This window comes from Anthonomus grandis, chromosome 22 (genome assembly GCF_022605725.1).
Source record: "Anthonomus grandis grandis chromosome 22, icAntGran1.3, whole genome shotgun sequence".
NCBI lineage: Eukaryota > Metazoa > Arthropoda > Insecta > Coleoptera > Curculionidae > Anthonomus > Anthonomus grandis.
Window position 1 is genome coordinate 1,364,482 of NC_065567.1, and position 21,783 is coordinate 1,386,264.

The window sequence follows — 21,783 nt, forward strand, 5'->3', positions numbered from 1 at the left end:
GAATTCTGATTTTGGCATTCCAATCTCCTGCGCCTGTTGTTAGAATGTCTTTTATGAAAATCGCGTCGCGAAAGTCTTTTTTTTTTAATAGCCGTATTTTCATTTACCGGGTCTGTTGCTTTTCGGTGCTTCTTTATTCATGATGTTTCTTTTAGTGATTGTAGCTGTCCCCCGTCCACATTAGGTCTGTCGTTTCTATATACTTTGTAGTTGGGTACTTTAAAAGTGGCATAAGGCCTAAGGAACGTTTTCTGGGCCAATGCTACATCCACATGTTAATAATTAAAAAATCTATAAATTCAGTTTTTTCTTGTAAATATTGACTGACCATTCTAACTAATGATACTTTAGCAACTGGATAAATCCCCCAGAATTACTAGTTAGTATCTAGGAGTAATTTTAAAGCTGGGTTGGCATTAAGAGTACTTAATTTGGCTATTAAATTATCAATTTTTTTTCTGCTTTCGGTAAGCTTAGTAAAAAAAGAATGTTGTTATTGTTTTTCTGGGGTTAGTATTAGGCAACCTGTTATTTATATTTCTTATTCTTGTTTCCGAATTTCTTTATATATTTACAAAATTCTGATTCCTGGAGCAGCACCAGAAGCTTGCCGGGTGATCTCCACCGCAATTGCAACATTGTGCCGGCGTTGTCCTATTTTTTGTGCATTTCGCATAAAAATGGTTACCTTTGCACTTATGAAAACGCGGCTTGGCGTCTTAACATCTATGGCACTGTCCCACTTGGCGTATATGGTAAAATTTTTGAGACGTGTAACACGAACCCTGCTATTAAGGAGAGTTTCCACCATGTGAGTCAAAGCCCAATGAACCAGTTCTTCCCTAATTTCCTCCAGTGTAAAGTTATGATCAAAGATCACCCTCAAGGAAGAAATAGTGGTACGCTAATCCCCTCTTTTTGAGGATTTTCTTTTCCAGATTCAGAGATTCCAGGTTCCTGTCATCCTGCGGGGTTTTTTCGAATAGTGTCAAACTCAATCTGTCTTTGTGCATTTTAATAAAATAATATTATTTTCTACTATCAGTTTGTATTTTTCTGCTCAATTTGATGTGTCCCTTATCACTACTTTAGGGACGTTAGAAATATTGGGTTCGCCACCACTCTTTGTTCCCGCAATTGAAAGGTCATTTAGTGACATATACAGGGAGTTCCATAATTAGTAAGATGAACTTAGGAGTGATTATAGAGGGTTTCAAAATAAGCAAATTATCTCAAAGTTTTCGTTAAATGTTACAGGAACATGAAGAATAACCGTCATTCGAATTCGAATTCCGTATGCGAATAATGTATCTTTGATTAGCAAAAACGATTCAAATATAAACAATCATATACGAATAATTTAATATTATATATAAAACATAGAAAAAACATTACATATGAAACCCCAAAAAAATACCTAAAAACCAACTAATCATACAAAATAATAGCAAATAAGAGTCGTTTAAAACCGTTAAAATTGTCACAACTTAATCGTAAACATTGATAAGAGCATCAAGAATATTCCTAATATTATTAGAATTTAGGGCACAAGAAGGGGTCAAAAAAAAGTCTTAATTATCCAGAAAATTCCTATTTATTGGCTACCAGTTTCGTGACTTCCACATGTCACATCATCAGGCCAAGGACTAAAGTAAAAAGAAGACATTACAACTTTAAAATATAATAGAAAATACAACGTTTTTCTGGCGATACAAATTATGTTAGGTACTTACAATTATAAAACGAGATTTGTCAACATCATAAAATTAAAACACATAGAAACACAATGGACATTTATATTAGTGTACGTGGACAACACAAATATAATAAAAACTTTTTAAAAAAATTACGTCCACATTAATATAAACAAATAAAAAACCCAAGATCAACACTGTACTATACGTGTATGTAGGTGTATATAATTTTCAATGTTAAAATCGTAAAAAAACGGACGCCACATTAATTACATACCTACAATGGGATCCTGTTCTTGGTTTGTATGAATGGTGTCATTTCCATCGGGGTTCTGTTCCAGTTCTGGTTTCTATTGCTCATCGGGATCTCTCTATGTCGGGGTTAAAAAACACTGAGGCTAAACGTTGAGGGTAGACCAGTGCCTTCTTCTTTAAGTTATTTGTTACAATCTTCAATATAGTTTTTTAGCGAAAAATCTCCTTATTTTACGTGTAACTTAATAAGATATCGAGCATCTGCATTGTTGTTAGCTTTTCCATTTTTATAAGTGATGTTGTAGTCGTCTTCAAATTTAATACTTCGTTTTACGGTCGATCCCCTATATGCCAAGGTTGTGTCGGTAGGTTAAACCCACTAACCTACTACCCCCGTGTGTAGGGACAGTCGGAATAAATAAGTTTGCTTAGAAAAAAAGATATTACAATTTAGTACCTTTGGTACTTTTTCCTGCTGGTTTGGAATCTACTTGGTTATCCTCGATTGCCCTCTCTGTACCTATAGATAACTCAAAATCTCAGTGAAAAAAAGCCTAAGTGAGTTCAGTAGATATCAATAATCAGCATGCAAACAAATGGCTGATTGAATAGAGCTCCAATACAGTAGATTAAATACTGCTTAGATACTTCATGAATATATACTGCAGAATATATACTCCAGAAATAGATACTGCAGCCGATTAGCTGAAAAAAAATGCCAATAATCTCATGATTCAGAACCAATAGATGTCTGACATTACTCATACGAAATTTAAACGAATTTAAATCAAATAAAAAAAAACCAACGAAAGTATTAAATTTAAAGTGATATCCGTGATACTCTTCTTGCCATTCTTATTTAAAAAAAGAAGCTCAAGCATATGGGCCGGCACAAATTATGGCTTAAGCCAAGTTGAAAGAAAGTTAAACGTTAACAAAGGAACCCACATGTAGATTCACCCGAACTAAAAAAATTACAGTATAAATAAATAAAAAAAAATTAATATTAAAAACTTAAAGGATTGCTAGGAAGCCCCCCACCTACGGGTGACGCTTCTAGACACTAGACTATCTTTTTCATAAATGACACTGAAAAATTATAAAAGAATTTGTAATTTAATTTACGATTTTATTAACGCCAGTTTTCTTGCGAAGCAGATACGATAAAACTTTTTTTTTAAATTCCTGTTTTTTTTCAAAAATTTTAATTTTTTATTATTTTAAAGGAAAGGGAAGAAAATTTTATACTAGAAAGTAGTCTTAACTCAATTTCGTCAAAAATCGAGTTACGATGTTAGTTCTGGGCTGGTTCAAAGTAATAATGGACTGTATAGGTTGGCACTACCTTTATTCCATTAAAACATACAAAAAATGGAATAAATAACACGGAGCAAATACAAGCTCAACCGACATCTTGGTTCACGTAGTAGCACATACACCCATCCGCGGCGCTGGCTTCGTCGAACCGAATGATTCAAATAAAGCGCAACGTTGTCACGTCTAACTTAGAATTAATTCTGATATAATAGGTTTTTGCCTGAACAATGTTCTTATTTGCGAGCGTCGAAATATAGTAAAATGGTCCAAAAGCTAATTGATTCAAAATTAACAGGGTCTTTAATTTCTTTAATTTTTTTTTTGTTCATGAATTGCTGTAGCAAGCTTCTTTGTTTCTTCAAGATTTATTGTATTTAAATCCAATGTAGGGAGGTTGGATATTTTTTTCCCTTATCATAAAAGTGAATACTTAAATTTAGATTTGTACATCGTAAGTGATACATCGTAATAATTGAGTTGAGGCTTATAGGTTTTTAAGATGAATGACTTAATTTGGATAATGCATTCATTAGTAGCTTCTATTAAGTGAGAACCATAAAGTAATACATTGTCTTAAGAATTTGGGCATGATACTGGAACAATTAATTTATCTGAGACAGTTATTAACCATTTTCCATCCATAATTCTGGTTACTTGAACGTCTTGAAGTTCTATGCAGAAAGGGCGACACGTTGTAGCATTTTGTTGATATTTAATTAGCTGAACAGCACAAGGAGGATCTTTACTAATATAAGCAGCATGAGTGTCTTTACATAAATACTCATAGGGTTGTAACTCCGTACATAATTTGTCCATATAGGAATACTTTCTATCGCTAAGTGCAAGAAATGGTTTTTGGGGTAATTTTAGGAAAAATTGATTTTGGCGATCAGATATAATTGATAATAATGATGAACATTTGAGTCGACCAATGATAATTCTAATATAAAGGTAATAATTGCGCCTTTTGAATAAGATTTAATTTCAATGATTTTAAAATATTTCAATATTAATTGGTATTGGTAAACTATCAGTTGCCAATTGATTTTTAAATTCATTTATTTCTTTCATTAATTCATTTAGATTAATGATTGAATTGTGTAGTGTGTTCAGTTTAGCGAAAGATATAGCTGCTTCTGTTTTTTTTTTTAAATATATCATAAATTATTTGATATATCATTGATATTTGATTAATTATTAAATGTCATCTAAGGTATTGTTTACTATTTGTCTGGTTAAGTGCTACTTCTTTTTCATTTTTATTTGGATTTGAATTTCAATTTTATTATTTTCATATATTTGTGTTAATAAAAATGGACCTTTAAATTTTGGTTTAAGTTTACCAAGTCTTATTTCTTGTTTTTTGAATACTTGACATCCTACCTGTGGATTTTCGGTTTTTGTTATGTTTTTCTATTATTTTTTCTTTTAAATTAATTGTGTAATTTTTGATTTTTTCATATAATATATTAGTTTTAATTCGATGTGAGTTTATATATTCTGAATAAATATGTGCATTAATTTCATAGGATCTTGTGTATCTGTATGTCCTAGTAGGCGGGTGGCCGAAACCTGTTTGCGTTCATAAACCCAATATTTTGGTATAACTTAATGGGACCTAATCCAGATTTTTTTTAGAGGTTATAAGAACAAAAAAAGTTATATATGCCGACTTTTAGTTTTGGTCGAGATAAAAGTTACGTCAAGAAAACAAAAAATGAAGTTCAAAAATGTAATTTCCAAATATTTTCAATATCTCAAAGTTTTAATAATATTTGAATTTAGGTATTTATGTTTTTCTAACTCTGTAAGAAATATTAGAATAAAACTTGAAACGCAAACATATATTTTTAAAAGCCACCAGCACAGAAAATGGAGGAGACAAGCGCCATCCAAAAACAGTCTAGTCTGGACCGATAACAATACTGCAACAAAAATATAAAAAATTAGTAAAGCTCAGATTATTAGAAAATCAGCCTAAAATTACCTAATCTTCAAACGGATTATTGTCCATATTATCTGTTTCATTAGCTGCATTTTGACAGTTCATGTTACATTTACACTCGGGGGTGCAAAATATTCCTACATTTTTACAGGCACACTTATTAGTGTTGCAATTTTTTTCATTGCAAAAAAGATGTAATAATGATCTGATATCATCAGAAAGAGGTGCTTTGTTTGAAAATTTTGGCACAAGGATATTGTTTTCTCGCACCCAGCATAATTCGTAGGATCCATTTTATTCAACATACCAATGTGGCTTTGAATCCAAATTTTTACCTGGAAATAACACCTTAAAGAGAAAAATATGTTAATCAGAGGATTAAAAAATGCAGAATTAATATAGTTAATACCTTTGAACATGTAGACAAAATGCATCTTCAGTTGGCGGAATCTCTTTTGCTGATCTTTTTGTTTCTTGCGTCAATTTCAACCTAATCTCATTAAGGTTCTGACAGTTTTCCCTGTGATATAAGTACGAGACAAATGTTCTTGCCTTTTCTAAGCTTTCGCTTAACGAAACCTTTCAAATTCATCCAAGTTAATTTTATTAATATTGCGAAAATAAATGCCCCAAGCAGAATTTTTTCCAATTTTATAAAAGGAACTCGTTGTGTCACAGCCCGTCAAAGCATGGAGAGCTGGCAAACCATCACATATTTTTTTTCGCAACGTATTCGCAATCGCATGAACTGCAATATATCTTTTTTTATTTAATACTTTTGTGCTGTGACCCTTTTCCATATATATTTTCTTTAATTTTAAGTTGTCGTTATTCCAATAATAATAAAGTAACAATATGAGAACATCAGTGTCATCATATTTAATAATAATTTTAGATGTCGAATAATTTTCATTAAGAAGGTGAAAGATTAACCTAGTGTCTGCCTCTTCATGATTGCATCGTAAAACAGGGTCCTCCATATTCGTAGAATTTTTTATCTAAAATAAAAAATTATATTGCACTTTTGCATTGATTAACCACGTTAACATTTATACCTTTACACAAGAATTTCCATCTTGAAGACCTCCTGCAACTATTATTTCTTTCCTTGCGGGTAGCTTTCTCGCAGAAGCAGTCAGATGCTGTGTTATAAACTTTATTAGTGACATTTTGTTCGTCGTAGACCTTAAAAAATTTCGATAATTTGGAACATTTCTCGAGCCAATTATAGCATATGTACCTACTTTCATTTCTTCCCTATGCTGTCTTTCCAAAGCTTTTATAGAATCCTCTATACCAGATCTATCAAATATGAGCGTTATTGTGTGGCATCGTTCATTTTCCTTTAATATCACAAAAGTTTTTTCACCACAACATCGTCAATATCTTCAAACTTTTTAAATGATCTTTCATTTAATTCCTGGAGAAGCACCATTCCGTCGATAAGATATGATTCGATCGCTTTTGGTGGCTCATACAAAATATCAGAAAAGCGTTCAAGTTTGTTAGCTAAATCGGATCTTGTAGTTTTTCTTATTGTGCTGTCTTCATGAAAAAGCGATGTCGGAATAGGTGTTAGCTCGTAAGAGAGGATGTTGGAAAAGTCAAGATTTTTGTATTTAGCAGCACTAACGATTCTGCGAAACATAAATTCTGGATTGATGATTTGTTCCTTTTCACCTTTCTTATATTTAATGTTATCAAAGACAAATGTTTTAACTTGATCGCGCGGTACGGCTTTCCAGAAACTAACATCGCCGTAAATCGTTAGCCTATCTTCTACAAACTTCTTATTGCTTAATGATGCCTTTTCTTTAAAATTTAAAAGTCCTTGCTGTATAACTTCAGATGCGATTTTTCTAGTGGTAATATTATGTGTATTAGATCATTCGTAAAGTGTTCAGTATCAAAAGGGTTAACCCATGTGGATGCTATTAAAGTTAACATTTTTTGAATATTCTCTTCTTCTCTGATTTTTTCAGATAATCCATAGCATTTATTTGACTTTGAATTAAGTATTAAACTTTCTACCTTGTTAGAGTATTCACCCATTAAATGTCGAGTAATTAACCATCTTCTTAAAGTATGCTTATTTTTTGTAAATCCTATTACACCCCCTGAACTCTTGCAGTCTTTATTTACAGTTTGCTCTAACGCCATATCCGAAGCAACACAATTAAAGTTTTTTGAGTCAGATCGCTTAACGACAAAATTTCCGTCTTTTAAGTACTGATATGTGAGTGGATGTTTTTCTTCTAACTTTTTCATGTCTAGTAAATATATAGGTGTATATTTTGAGTAGTTATTAAGCCCACCAGCCTTAAGGAATGGAAGAGTTTGCTTTACAGCCTGTAAATGTAAATCAAAGTCTGCGTTTCTTTCAGATCTAAGCAAAGCACACAAAATATTTGCAGCTTCGAGGAACAGTAACCAGTACTTAAATGTTGGAGAACTTTTGCAGCCAAAATCGATATATTCAGATAATATATTTTCAGCTTCTTTAGATTTCTCAAAGATAATTTCCAATAAATTACTACATTTTGAAGTTCCTGTTGACGGATCATCTTTACATATTTTCTGTAACTGATCTAATTCAGTCTGTATTTCTTTATAGAAAAGGCCTCTCTCATTTTGTTCATACCACGATTGCAATGCTTGAAAAAATAATCTGCTAAGGGCATCTGATACCAGTATAATTCCACGTATGGCACGGTAAAAATGTTTTCAGTATACACTTCTGAATCTACTAAAATATTGATAAGTCCGCCGTCTCCAAATATGTATTCAATGCTTGCATAATCCACATTAATAAATGGGTAGTAGAATACATTTGAAATAGGTTTGTTGATATAATTTCGTTAAATTGATGCCATCCTATAAAACCATTTTTGTTATCATTATACCTTAAAATTTTCCAAATTGTATCAGATGTTATACCAACCCTCTTGTCAATATCTAGGGACTCTGAAATTAACTTTTCATCATATTTTAGTGGTTCTGGGCATTTGAAAGGTTTCTTATAAGTAACAAGTCTTTGCTCTAAGTCAAAGTCTTTTACTTCATTCAGTGATCGTTTTGTTTGACGTTGTATTGACGGCCCTTCAAATAATTGCGATTTTGCTTGAAATAAGACTATTGCTAGAGCATGAGTTGTTCCTTTGCCATCAAGGGTATCTTCATTTAGGTCAAAATTATCTATACTAGCCCTTTTGAAATTTGCTGCGTTTTCTATGCTACAGATTCCTTGTGGAATAAATATTTTGTTCCTAATATTTTCAATCTGTTGAACTGCAAGGGAAGTTAAAAATTTTCTCATTTCCTCGTATGAGGTGCCATATCCAAACTAGTACAAAATATCTATAATCTTTTTACTTCTAACTGTTTGGTAAACGAGAACTGTAAGACTAAGACTTAACGTATTACCAAAGTTTCTTTTATCAAAGTTATTTAAAATTGTCGAACATATTGCTACTACGTTAAGATCAAAATCTGCAGACGTTGAATTGGAAAACTCATTTTCATTTAATAGCCAAGATATAAATTTATACAAGGCTTGTGGTATCTCCTCTTTAATTTTTGTTTGGTTTAGTTCATGTGGGGTTCCGTAGTTTTCCGTTTTCAAGTCAATATAACTCGAAATTGACTTTCGTAATATTTCTGCTGATCTGTGCAATATGACGTTATTGCTATCCCCAAAAGGTAATTCTTCAGACTCTAATTCTTCGTCACTATCTAAAGATTTATATATAATTGTATATTCGTGTTCTTTTGACAAAATAATAGTTCGTTTTCCGTGACTACTAACAAAAGATATAGTATCTCCAAAATGTTTTTCAATATGTTTTCTAACATTACTACTCCTCTGTATACAGTCGGAGTTAACGCCAAATTCTTCAATAATTTGATTTAGGTCTTTTTTTAAACTCGCTAAAGTCACGCATCTCTGATGGTTAAATATTTGGTCGTCTATTCTCTGGAAAAATACTTGATAAGCGCGTTCTGTGAGACTGTGAAAAGATTGTGAGTCATTAGATAAGCTGGATATTTTGGTGGTAGACATAATATTCCTTTGTGATATATATTTTACATAACATGACCTGTGGTATTTTGCATCTGCCGCGAACAAGTCTGTATAAAATTCCATCCTTCCCGTTATAACAGAGTCATTTCTTTCCAATGCACTTTTTAATACTTTCTCACGAGTTCCGCTACCAGTTCCAGTACTTATTGCAATTAAACTTTTTTTTTTACAGTACCACTTTTACCACAAATAAAACAATCGGTATTGATTTTGAATTTTTTTCATCTATATCTCTATAACTTGTTACGCCACTGCTAGAACAAGACTCAGTTTTAAACGTTTCCTTGGAGCTTATTACTTTGTCAATATTTTTTTTATCACAAAATTGTTTTCGACAAGAAGAATGAAATTTAAAATTTTCTGGATTTTGCGTAATTTCACTTTTAATTGAAATAATTTTTTTTAGAAATTGTGTCATTTCTTAATTCCGCTGAAGTAAATATAGTTTTAAGCCCTCGTCTTTTAGGTTTTTTAATTATATAAAACGAAGTATCCAGAGCTTTTTCACAAATTAGGCACACTTCATTTAAGCTCATTTTATAAATGTTTTAACACGATCATTTAAACTTACCTCCACGCAGTAGTGTAAAAACAAGTATAGTGTAAAAACCGTAAAAATTACAAATCTAACTCCAATTTAACAGTAAGGCAAAGTTCAAACAGTTAGTTCAAAAATTCACAACAAATAGTTCAAAAGTTTAACATAAAAGTTCAATACAAACACAGTTCTAACACTAAATCAAAATTACATAAAAAAACCTTATAAGTACACACTAAAACGATTATTTTAGGCAAAGAGCAATACGTATTCCTGCAATATAAATTCCCTTGCGCAGATGCAATGTGTGCGAGTGCCGACAGCCAACTACCGATACGACTACAAAACACGCACCACGTGTTCACACCGCCGCGCCGAGTAGGCAGCGCGTGGCGCGATTTTAGGCAGTGGCCCGTTTAAAGTTATTTATTGGCGGTATTATTACTCGTAGATTAAACAATATTATATACAGGATAAAGGTAATAAAATTCCGCAGTTTTTGGTGGAAGGATAAAATAAATATCTCAAAAAGCAATGATGAAATAGCGGGTTGAAGATAACACATTTTTTGTTTTTTTTGCCACTGAGAGATAAAAACATGTTTTTTTATACAAAAAATAATAGATTTTTAAAATGTGATTTACTAAATTAAAGAAAAATGTGTGTTCTTTATACCCGTTAAAATATTGCGACCTTACCTGAGTTAGTTCCTTGGTAAATAATGTTTAAATATAAAAAATATTTCTTACCGGTTTTTCCTGCTTATGCTGCATAACTTTTGTCTCGACCAAAACTAAAAGTCGGCATATAGAAATTTTTTGTAAAAAATATTGCAAATTAAAATATTTTTTAGGTCTCATAAAGTTATACCAAAATATTGGGTCTCTCATTAAAACGACGTCTTTAGAGCGCTCCGCCACCCGCCTATAGGATTAATTCAAAGGGTGTAAAATTTGTACTAGAATGTATGGTACTATTATAAGCAAGAACTGCATATGGGATTAAAGATACAATGTCTTCATTTTAATCTTTTTCTTTTAAAATTTAACATGTTCGATTAGAGTCGAATTTAATCTTTCCACTGGACTGTTTGATTCGTGGTATTGTGGAATTGTAAAATGTACTTTAATATTATGTGATTCTAATATTTCTTTTAAAGTTTGATATTTAAATTCAGGTCCATTATCTAAAGTAATTGTTTTAGAGATACCACAGAATGAAAAATATTGTACTAAAGTTTGAACTACTGAAATGTCTATACCAAAATAGGGTGAAGCTTGACCATATTTTGAAAATTTATTAATTAAAACAAGGAATTTTTCGTTTCCTTCGTTCTTTCGTTTCTCCTTCCATTAAAAGGGCATCTATATGAATAATTTCAAATGGTTTTGAAGGAGTTTCAGTAATTAGTAATAGAAAATTTGGGGTCGTCTTCAATTGTATTAGGATCTTTGACAAATTTCACAATTGTCAATATATTTTATAATATTATTTTTCATCGATTTCCAATAATAGCCCAGTTTTATTCGAGTTTCTTCAATTCTACAATGTTTGTTACATTCAACTAATTGTAATTCATTAAAATGATTACTTAAAACTTGTTGAAAAAGTGGACGTAAATCTAGTGATAAAAAGTGTATATAATAAGTTTTATTTGACATATAATCTTTAATAATATTGAAAATAGCATGTTCATTAGCAGGAATTGTTGCAACATTTTTTTTAATCAAAATTTTTAGATTTGCATTTTATGTATGCATTATATGGGGATTTTTTAATAATAAACTGATTATTTTTATTATTCATTATTTCATCTAATAGAGGAATTTCTTTTAGTTTCTTTAACATTTGTACTATGGATAGTATTAGAAGTATAATCATTATCAGGAGGTCTAATTGGATATTTTGGAGTATTTTAATTTTTGAACTTATCCTTGAAGTTGAAGGGAGTACTTCTAATTCATTTAAGGTTTTAGAAATGTCTTCATCATTTAATTTATTTGGATTAAAATTTTCTGTACCAAGATTTTGCAAGACTTCGTCAATATTGTAATACCTGGATACTTAGGGCAAGTAAAACAAAGAAGATTCCCCATCTAAAACTGTTTATTGAATGAATTGAAAAATATTTCCATACAAAAAGCAATTGAACAGCCTCACAGTTACCTAATTAGACACGAGCCGCGATATAGCTTATTTTGCAAATAGCTGCTATAAACTAGATCGACTAAACATTGCAACCAACTATTAATGTTCATAATAAATAAAATGTAATGGACTTTGCTTTTAAAAAATTTGCCTAATATTATTAATAATTCCCATCCATATTATTAATCATCCCCTTTGGAGAAGGACCTTCACTATGACCTTCACTATGATAAAAGCATTAAAGATTTTTTAAATGTTGAATTACATTTATTACTTAACCTACCGATTTTTAAAGTTAATCTTAGCTTAGTAAAGAAAATTTTTAAAAAGGATTAAATTTGTTACTTAAAAATACCCCCATAAGCACATAAACAATAAATTATAAGTACATGAATATAATGTAACTACAAAAACATCAAATTAATCTTATTTATACAAAATATTTTCTCACGCGGTTTTTGTGTAAAATAATTGATTTTCCTTTAGCGTCCTTTATAGTGCACTTTGAGCCTTCTTTGCCGATAAGTGAAAAAGGACCATTGTACCACGAGTCAAATTTATGCCGACTTTCATTTGTAACCGTAACTAAATCACCTGGGCTTAAATTGGATATTTTTGCGTTTATGTCAAGTTGGCCTTCTGTCCAACTTTGCTCGTTTAAGAAACTCCCCTGCCGTTTTATGTGCCAATTGTAGCCTATAACGAAATTCTTGATCTTAAGCATCTGTATTGTACAATGGATCAACTTAAGAGTTATTCAATGAGTCTTGAAAATCACCTTTTTTCCCAAGTACAAGCTCGAACGGGGTAAAATCATGATAAAAACTTGGTGTCGTGCTGTAACAAAATGCGTAGTATTGAGTCCATGTAGACCAGCCTGTTCTTGAATCGTTAATGTACATCCTTAAATATTCATTTAAAACGCGATGATTTCGTTTACAGCCTCCAACTGTTTGGCTGTGATAAGCTGTTAAAATCTTGTAATAATGATCTATTTTTAGGAATTTAGTTGCATTTTCAAATATCTGGTTTTTATATTCGGTTGCAATATCTGTTCTAATATCTCGCATGGGACTATAAATAAGAATGACATTTTTAACAATAGCTTTAGCAACAATTGAAGCTTGTTTGTCTGATATTGGAATAATTACTACGTATTTTATTAGTTCGCATTGTATAGTTACCGCATATTCGAAACTGTCGTCAGATTTGGAAAATCTGTCTATTGTATCTATACAGACAATATCAAAAGGCAACCAGGAATAAAAATAAAATTAAAAAGTAAGGCTTACTCAGTAGATTATCCTTAGTTGTCCAATAAAATTGCCTTCGTATACCCGCACTACTATAACTGCATTCGATTTACGCGCACTAGTTTAGACGCTAGTAATTTCAGTCATTCATGAAAGTCATTTTAGTCACTAAAAATTGCGGCTAACTCGTGTCGTTTTTCGTTGGGCTGGTTAAGGATTAATAATAGGGTTTGAAGCGGCAGCATCTCTTTTTAACTGGGCCAAGTTAATCGTAGAAACAGCAAGCTCACGAGTTATCTGCTTCCTAATATGCTTCTTATACATTTGAAAGGACTTTATGATCAACATCACAATAAGCAAAATAACGTTTATGTACAAAATTGCTTTGACGTCCTTTGTAATGCTGTATTCTTCCTCCTACACTACAGAGTTTGAATTGACTACCCCATTTTGTGTCAAATTTTAGTGAGTGGATTTGCTTTGCCCTATTTTGCTGATTTGATTATCGCCAGTACATTGCAATATAGTTGGAAAAATAAGTAAAAAAAATAAACACTTTACTTTTAATCGGGCCCAGAATAATCTTTTTCTTCAACAAAACTTATTTCTCCATGATTTGACTAGCCAAGGATCGCCATGTAATAGCTGGATACTTAGGGCAAGTAAAACAAAAAAGATTCCCAATCTAAAACTGTTTATTGAAAAATTAAAAAATATTTCCATACAAAAACGAATTGAACAGCGCCACAGTTATTTAATTAGACACGGGCCGCGATATAGCTTATTTTACAAATAGCTGCTATAAACTAGGTCGACTAAATATTGCAACCAACTATTAATGTTTATAACAAATAAAATGTAACCTACTTTGCTTTTAAAGAATTTACATAATATTATTATTAATTCCTTTACAATATCATCTAAAATTTCTTCGGGATTATTTTAAAGACAGTGTGTTTCTAAAGCATTAATTTGAATTCGAGCTAATGCATCAGCGTTTGTATTTTGCTTACCATTTTTATTTTTAAAATTAGAAGAATATGAATTTCATATTCATGTTCTTTTAATTTTAATCTGCGTTTCATAAGTTTAGAGTTGTGTTCTTTTAAATTAAAAAACCATACAATAAGATAAGGTCGACAATATTTACAAGCCCATATAATGCCTGATAATTCTTTCTCTATGGTTGAATACTTTTGTTCAGTTTCATTAAGAGTTTTTAATACACATGCTACAGGATGACCATTTGGGCATGTATCTTAAGATAATACTGCGCCAATAGCATAATTTGATGCGTTAGTAGTTAATATAAATGATTTAGTAAAATCTGGATATTTTAAGATTGGTGCATTAATTAGTAAATTTTTTAAGTGATAAAAAGATTGTAGAAAGGATGGTCTATGTTTTACTTAAGATGTTTTTTTAAATATAATTTTAAAAGAAAAGATTTAGAGATTTTAGCAAAATCTTTGATGAATCTGCGGTAATAACCAGCTAGTCCTAAGAATGATTTAATTTCTTTTTGGGTTTTGGGCATTGAGAAGTTTTTACAGCTTTGATTTTGTCTTCATTAGGTTTAACACCATCTTGAGAAATTAAATGTCCTAAATAATTAACATTCATATATAACATTCAATAATTAACGTTCATCTTTATCTTGATTAGTACGTAAGAATTCTGATTTATCAAATTGTATTTTAAAATTTGATTGTCTAAATCATTCAAAAAATAATTTTAACCTTTTAATATGTTCCTGTAAAGAAGAACTATATATTATAACATCATCTAAATATACACAACATATTTCGTTTTGTAAACCTCTTAAAGCATTGTTCATTACACGTTGAAATATAGCTGGTGAATTTTTTAATCTAAAAGGCATTCTTTTGTATTCAAAATGTCCGGTGTCAGTTGAAAAAGCAGTTTTATGAATATCATTAGGATTCATTTCGATTTGATGAAATCCATTTGCGAAATCTAATGTAGTACAATATTGTGCTTTATATATATAACTTATCAAGAATATCAGAAATGTTGAGAAGTGGAATTGTATCATCTATGGTTTTTAAATTTAGTTTGCGATAATCGATAACTGTTCTCCATTTCTTTTTACCACTTGCATCTAATTTTTTTGGGTGTTATCCACATTGGATTAGAATAGTCCAAATTTTAGTGTTAAATAATTATATTATTGTTTAACATTTTATTAATTTGTGTTTTAACTTCTGTTTTATGAATTTCTGGCTATCTATAACTTTTAGTAAAAATTGGTGAATCATCAGTAAGGTTTATTTTATGTTTAACTTGATAAGTAAACGTTAAAGGTATATCTCCTGACTAAAAAATATCTCTATATTCATAACAGAGTTTACGAATTGCATTATATTCTTCTTGATTACCATGATTTAATCTTATTTTTTTTAACTTAGCTTTGATTATCAATTTCAAGATTAATTGATAAATAAGTTTCCATTTTTTTAATAAAATTGTTTTTTGTTTCTTTAATAATATCAACGTCAAAAAGTTTTGAAACTTCTATTTTAATAGGAAATTCTTGTGTATTGGTTATAATTGTTGTTGTATAATAATTTTCTATTGTAACAAGAGCTTCTGGCATTTTATAACTTCAAATGTCTATGCCATCTTTTTGTTTCACTAGTAATTTAACCTTTTAAGACATTCGAGGTTGTAAGATAATGAATTTTGTTGTATCTGCAAGGACGCGTTTAGAGTTCTGCTTTGTCTGCTTTGTTTGCTGTATCAAATTTTAAAGGCAAGGTTACAGTGGGTGTTTCTGAGGTTGCATTTTTACATTTAATTATGGCATTTATATCCATAAAGAAATCTATACCTAGTAAACCATAGAATTTTTCTGGAAAATTTAATAAATAAAATTTATGATTTTTGATAATATTAAAACATGAGAAAATTGGAATATATCCACCTCATGATGAATTGAAGTTCGATGTGCAGTTTTAACTGTAAAATATTCATTGAAAATATTATTTGGATAAACATTATAAGCAATTGAGGGTTTGATCAAACTTTTACCACTGCCAGTATTAAAAAAGTTGCGTTTAATTCGGGTATATTTAGTATTGGTAAATTAGCGGCTATATGAGTGTTTAGAAATACTATATCTGTTCTTTAGAGTTCAGGACCAACGAAAAATTTTCATGTTTATTATTAGGTTCATATTTATCTTGATCATTTATTATATTATTCTCATTTAAATTTTCTTGTGAATGTTTTGCAAAGAAATATTGATTATAGTCAAAATTTGGGTCATAATTATTGAATGGGTCATAAATTTCTTGATCATTGCTTTGTGAGTATTCTTCTTCATTTAATTTGACATTATGATTAGAAATTTGATTAGGTCCTTGGATAGATCATATTTTGGAATTTGAAGAAGATGGTTTAGGTTAGACATTAGTTTGGGGATATTGTTTCTGTTATTATTGTTATTAAATGTTCTAAAATTATTATTTTGGTGTTGATACATTGCATAGAGTTTGGCTGTCTAAAGTTATTATTATAATTATTCATATTTCTGGCTAAACGACTAAAAGAATCATTATAGCTTCAAGGTAAAATAACGGGTTTAATATTTTATTTTGAGAGTTTGAAGGATTATTATTATTTTTATGTTGATTACTATCAATATTTAAATTATTTGCTTTATTTTTAAATTATAAAAAGTTTTCTTTTTCCTTAACGAATAAAAGTGCTTATTCTAAAGAGTCTGGGGTTTTTAATCTAACTATTAAGATATATCATAACTATTATGATAATTGTCATGATAATCATATTGAGTAATTTTATTTCTGCTGTTGTATTGCTATTAATTTTAGTTAACAAGAAAGATCTAGCATCTTTTCAAACTTTCCAAAAGCTGGATTTTCATTACTATTCATTTTCATGTTAACTATATCTTGAACTAAACAATCTTCTGATCTTTGATCTAAAAAGGTAACTATGAGAACATCTTTAATTTTCTGCCAAGAATCTAATTTTGTTCGACGAGCTACTAATTCAGCTGCTCTGCCTATTAGTTTTCCTATTATTGTGTCAAAAAGGCAAATGGTAATATGTTCTACACGATTTTAATGATTAGTAAGAAAGTGTTCGCATGAAGAAATAAACCTATTTAAAGTTCTTGAATTTTCATCATAACTTGAAATATTATCAGCTGATAACATATCAATTGATAATTTGATTGTGCCATTTTAAAAGATTTTAGTTTTAGACTATCAAAAAGTTCTACTAAACTATCTAAATAAGTGTTTTCCAGTTTTTTTTTAGAATTAAATATTAAATATAAATAAATATATAATATTCAAATCAGGTATTATATCAATAAATCAATAAATAAGGATATTTGGTAAAAATAAAGGATTACTTACATGATATGCATTGTGTGTCATGATATGCGCATCTTAGTTCCGATGCCGCGACTATACATCTAATTTCTACTTGGCTGTAAATATCTTATAAGCCTAGAGAATAAAGACAGTTGCATTTAGACATGCATCGGTGTATCATTTATTAAATAAAAACCATAATATGGCGCTGCGAACAGGTGCTGATCGTGTAAATTAACGATACCTCAAAATAATTAAAACTCGGGAGTAATTTTACCTCACATTTAGGTATACATTAGTGTACCAATAGTACTAATTCTTAAAGTTGTGCCGTCACTCAAGATGGCTACCGGAATTTCACCTCCATCACCAATGGAATGGACAGGGGCAATAGATGAAAGTTGGCGCTTTTTTAAGCAAAAGTATGAATGGTCTGTCTGAAGGCTACTGAAACAGTTAAAAAATCGTCAGAATGTAAGGCTTCGATTTTGTTGAGTACCTAGGTGACAGGGCTCTTCGCGAGTACAACAATTTCAAATTCGAAGAAGATGAAATAACAAAAATGTCGTACGACACAATAATGCAAAAATTTGATAAATATTTCAAGCCAGAAAAAAATATCACATATGAGCGACACATGTTTTTCCTCAGAAATCAATTAGATGGAGAGACCATTGATGAATATGTTGCTCATTTGCGACAGCTAAGTTCAACGTGCGAGTTTAAAGACCTCTGTGATAGTTTAATAATACACAGAGTCATCTTGGAAATAAGACTTGGACTGTCAAAGATAGTGTTTTGGCCCACTGCGTGACGACAAAGCGCCCCTTCCCGCTCCTCGAATAGACCGTTGGAGAGGCCGAACGCGTCAGACCAGACTGCTTTGTAACGCGAGGGATACATGTACTTCTTGCATTTTAAACCTTTATTTTTTGTGATTGAAAGTTGTTTGTAATTAAAATTCTTATTGAAATTAACCAGTGCCTATATACAAACCTACTACACGGAACATTGCTCCTTCTCAACGGATATTAGTCACCCTTTGGACTAATTAAACACGATAAGAAGTGAAGAATTCGTCGCCATTTTGCGCCCATTGGCATAGGCGACGAAAGGCGAAGCGTGCGGAGTCGAAAGCTGGCCCTGTTGGTCCAGTCAAACATTCAATTTGCTGAAGCGATAAGAAGACGTTAAGGCGATTGGGTTACTGTAACGGGAATCCAGACGGACGGATATCAACACGAAGTGTGTGATTTTATCTATTATTATGATTAAGGTATATTTTTATTTTAAACCCGTTTGCATTTTTAAATAAATTGAGTATTGGATTTTATTTTGAATCGTAGCGTTTGAAACCGCACAGTGGTCTAGGACGCATTTAATATTGGTATAAATTTGTGGTTTATTTTTATTGATTTATAACATTTTATTTTTTGATTTGCGTTGTAAATATCAGGTTTTTTTTTGTGTTTGTATCGCAAAACTCGTTTTAATTGGTACTCGTTTAACGAGGCTTGTTACGTTTGACGTTTATACGTTTTATTATACATTTAAACAAATTATTTTGTTAAATTTAATTAATTATTTTCAATTAATTTATTTTGTTAAAATGATTAATGAGGAAGAGCAGTCAAATAACTCGTCATGAGCCGACGCCCTTTTGATAAGAAAGCGAGGTTCTTTGAAATCGAACTTAACACAATTTGATAATTTTATATCAACGTTTAAGGGCTTGGAAATCGAAGATAAAACGCGTGTAGAAGTAGTTCAGTTGGAACAACGCATTAATAATGCGGAAAAAATTGTATGCGACTTTGATTTGATTCTTGAGTCGAGCTTGTGTCAGAGGATCCTGAGGTACATTATGTGGAGCGAGAAGAGTTTGAAAATAAATTTTATCTCGAGAAATCTTATCTCGAGAAATTTATGGTTAAAGATGATGATGCCTTTACAAATAATACCTCTGAAGGACCTACCTCTGCCACAGCTGGTTCATCCTGTGAAGGGGTGAAATTACCCGAAATAGAGCTGCCTAAGTTTGATGGTAGCTATCATTTGTGGATGGAATTTAGAGATACTTTTGAATCTCTAATTCATTCGAATTCTCAAATAAGTAAGATCCAAAAATTCCATTATTTACGCGCCTCCCTTGTTGGCTCCGCACCGCAGGTGGTTCAATCTTTGGAATTTACCGCGGATAATTATACTGTTGCCTGGGATACTTTATGCGATAGATTTGATAATAAACCATTGTTGATTCAAAATCATTTAAAAGTGATTTTCGATATGGAAAGCATTTATACTCCGTCGGCAATGAAAATTCGAAATGTATGTGAAAATCTTTTTAAACATCTAGCCTCATTAAAGCAATTAAACGAACCCACTGACTCTTGGGACACTTTAATCATTTTTATAATTTCAGGTAAGCTTGATAAGGTTACCGCTCAAGAGTGGGAAAAGCAACGATCGAACCTAACGACAACGCGTGCTGTCACTTTGACAGATTTTAAAAATTTTTTGAAAAGGACAGCAAATTTATTAGAAACCGTGGCACTTAAATTTGATTCGAAACGTAACGATCGAAAGGCGAATGATAAAAACGATTATGAATATCGAAAAAATGCGAAACCTACTCATTTCTCACGAGGTCTTTTTACTCAATTGGAAAATAAAGGTGATCATGTCCCACATAAAAATAAATTCTCTTGATTTAATTGTAAAGGCGAACATAGTTTATTTTATTTTTCCGATTTTCTAAAGTTATGCGTAAAAGATTGAATAGCAAAGGTAAAATCCTTTAATTTATATTTAAACTGTTTTAGGCGAAATCATGCACCTAAAGATTGTACTTGGACAGGATGCAAAATGTGCGGTTATAAGCATAACACAGTTTTGCATGAAAATAAATCGGTAAAAAATCAAAACGCGACTCAGTTTAATCAGAACTCAGAAATTCATGACATTGCTCAAGAAAACTCGTGCAATATGACGAATACCCTTTTAAGCGTTAGTCAAAGTGCCATTTTATCGACGGCAAGGGTAAACATTAGAAATACATCTGATTCGACGCGTGTAGCAACAATTTGTGCTTTGCTCGACTGTGGCTCACAGTCGAGTTATATTACTGCGGATCTTTGTAGAGAATTAGACCTAGAAAAGGTTAGTACTAATTTAGCGGTTTCCGGAACTAGTAACGCCTTGAGTTATTCGAAATATAAATGCGACATTCGGGTTGAATCGTTAACCAATTCATACGCGTTCAATTTATCTTGTTTCGTACTAGATAAAATTACTTCAGATGTCATACCAAAATTGACATTGAGCGATTTAATATTCCCCTTGATATTAAATTAGCTGATCCCGACTTTTTTGAACCAAAATCGGTGGATCTTTTAATAGGCGTAGACGCGTTTTGGAATCTTCTTTGTGCAGGGCAAATAAATTTAGGTAAAAATGGGCCTTTATTACAAAATACGAGACTCGGTTGGATTGTTGCGGGTTCAGTCGGTACACCACGCGAAATGTCACACTGTAATCGAATCGTAAATCACTCTTTAGACGAATCCATTCAAAACCAGCTCAAAAGGTTTTGGGAAGTCGAAGAAGTCGACGTTAATAATTCGTGGTCGTTGGAAGAACAGGCGTGTGAAGATCATTTTAATAAAACCGTCACCACCTCGGTGGATGGCAGGTACATAGTGACATTCCCATTGAAAAAATTCCCGAAATTATTAGGAGATTCACGCGAAATTGCGTTTAAACAATTTTTATCGTTAGAACGAAAGCTTACGTTAAATCCAATTTTGGGCAAATTATATTTTAATTTTTTGGAAGAATACAAAAACTTAGGTCATATGACCGAGGTTAATAAAATATCGAATGACGAGATAGAATAGTTTATGCCGCATCACGGTGTTTTGAAGGAATCGAGTTTGACTACCAAACTTCGGGTAGTGTTTAACGCTTCTTCTCCAACTAGTAGCGGTTTATCTTTGAACGATTTGCAAATGACTGGCCCTACTATTCAAAACGATTTATTATCGATTATTTTACGATTTCGAACTTGAGAAATTGTCCTATCTAGTGATATCAAGATGATGGCAAGTGCTGTTAAATCCTGACCAGCGTAGTCTACAATAAATCCTATGGCGTAGTAATCCAAATGAACCGATTAACACGTATCAGTTG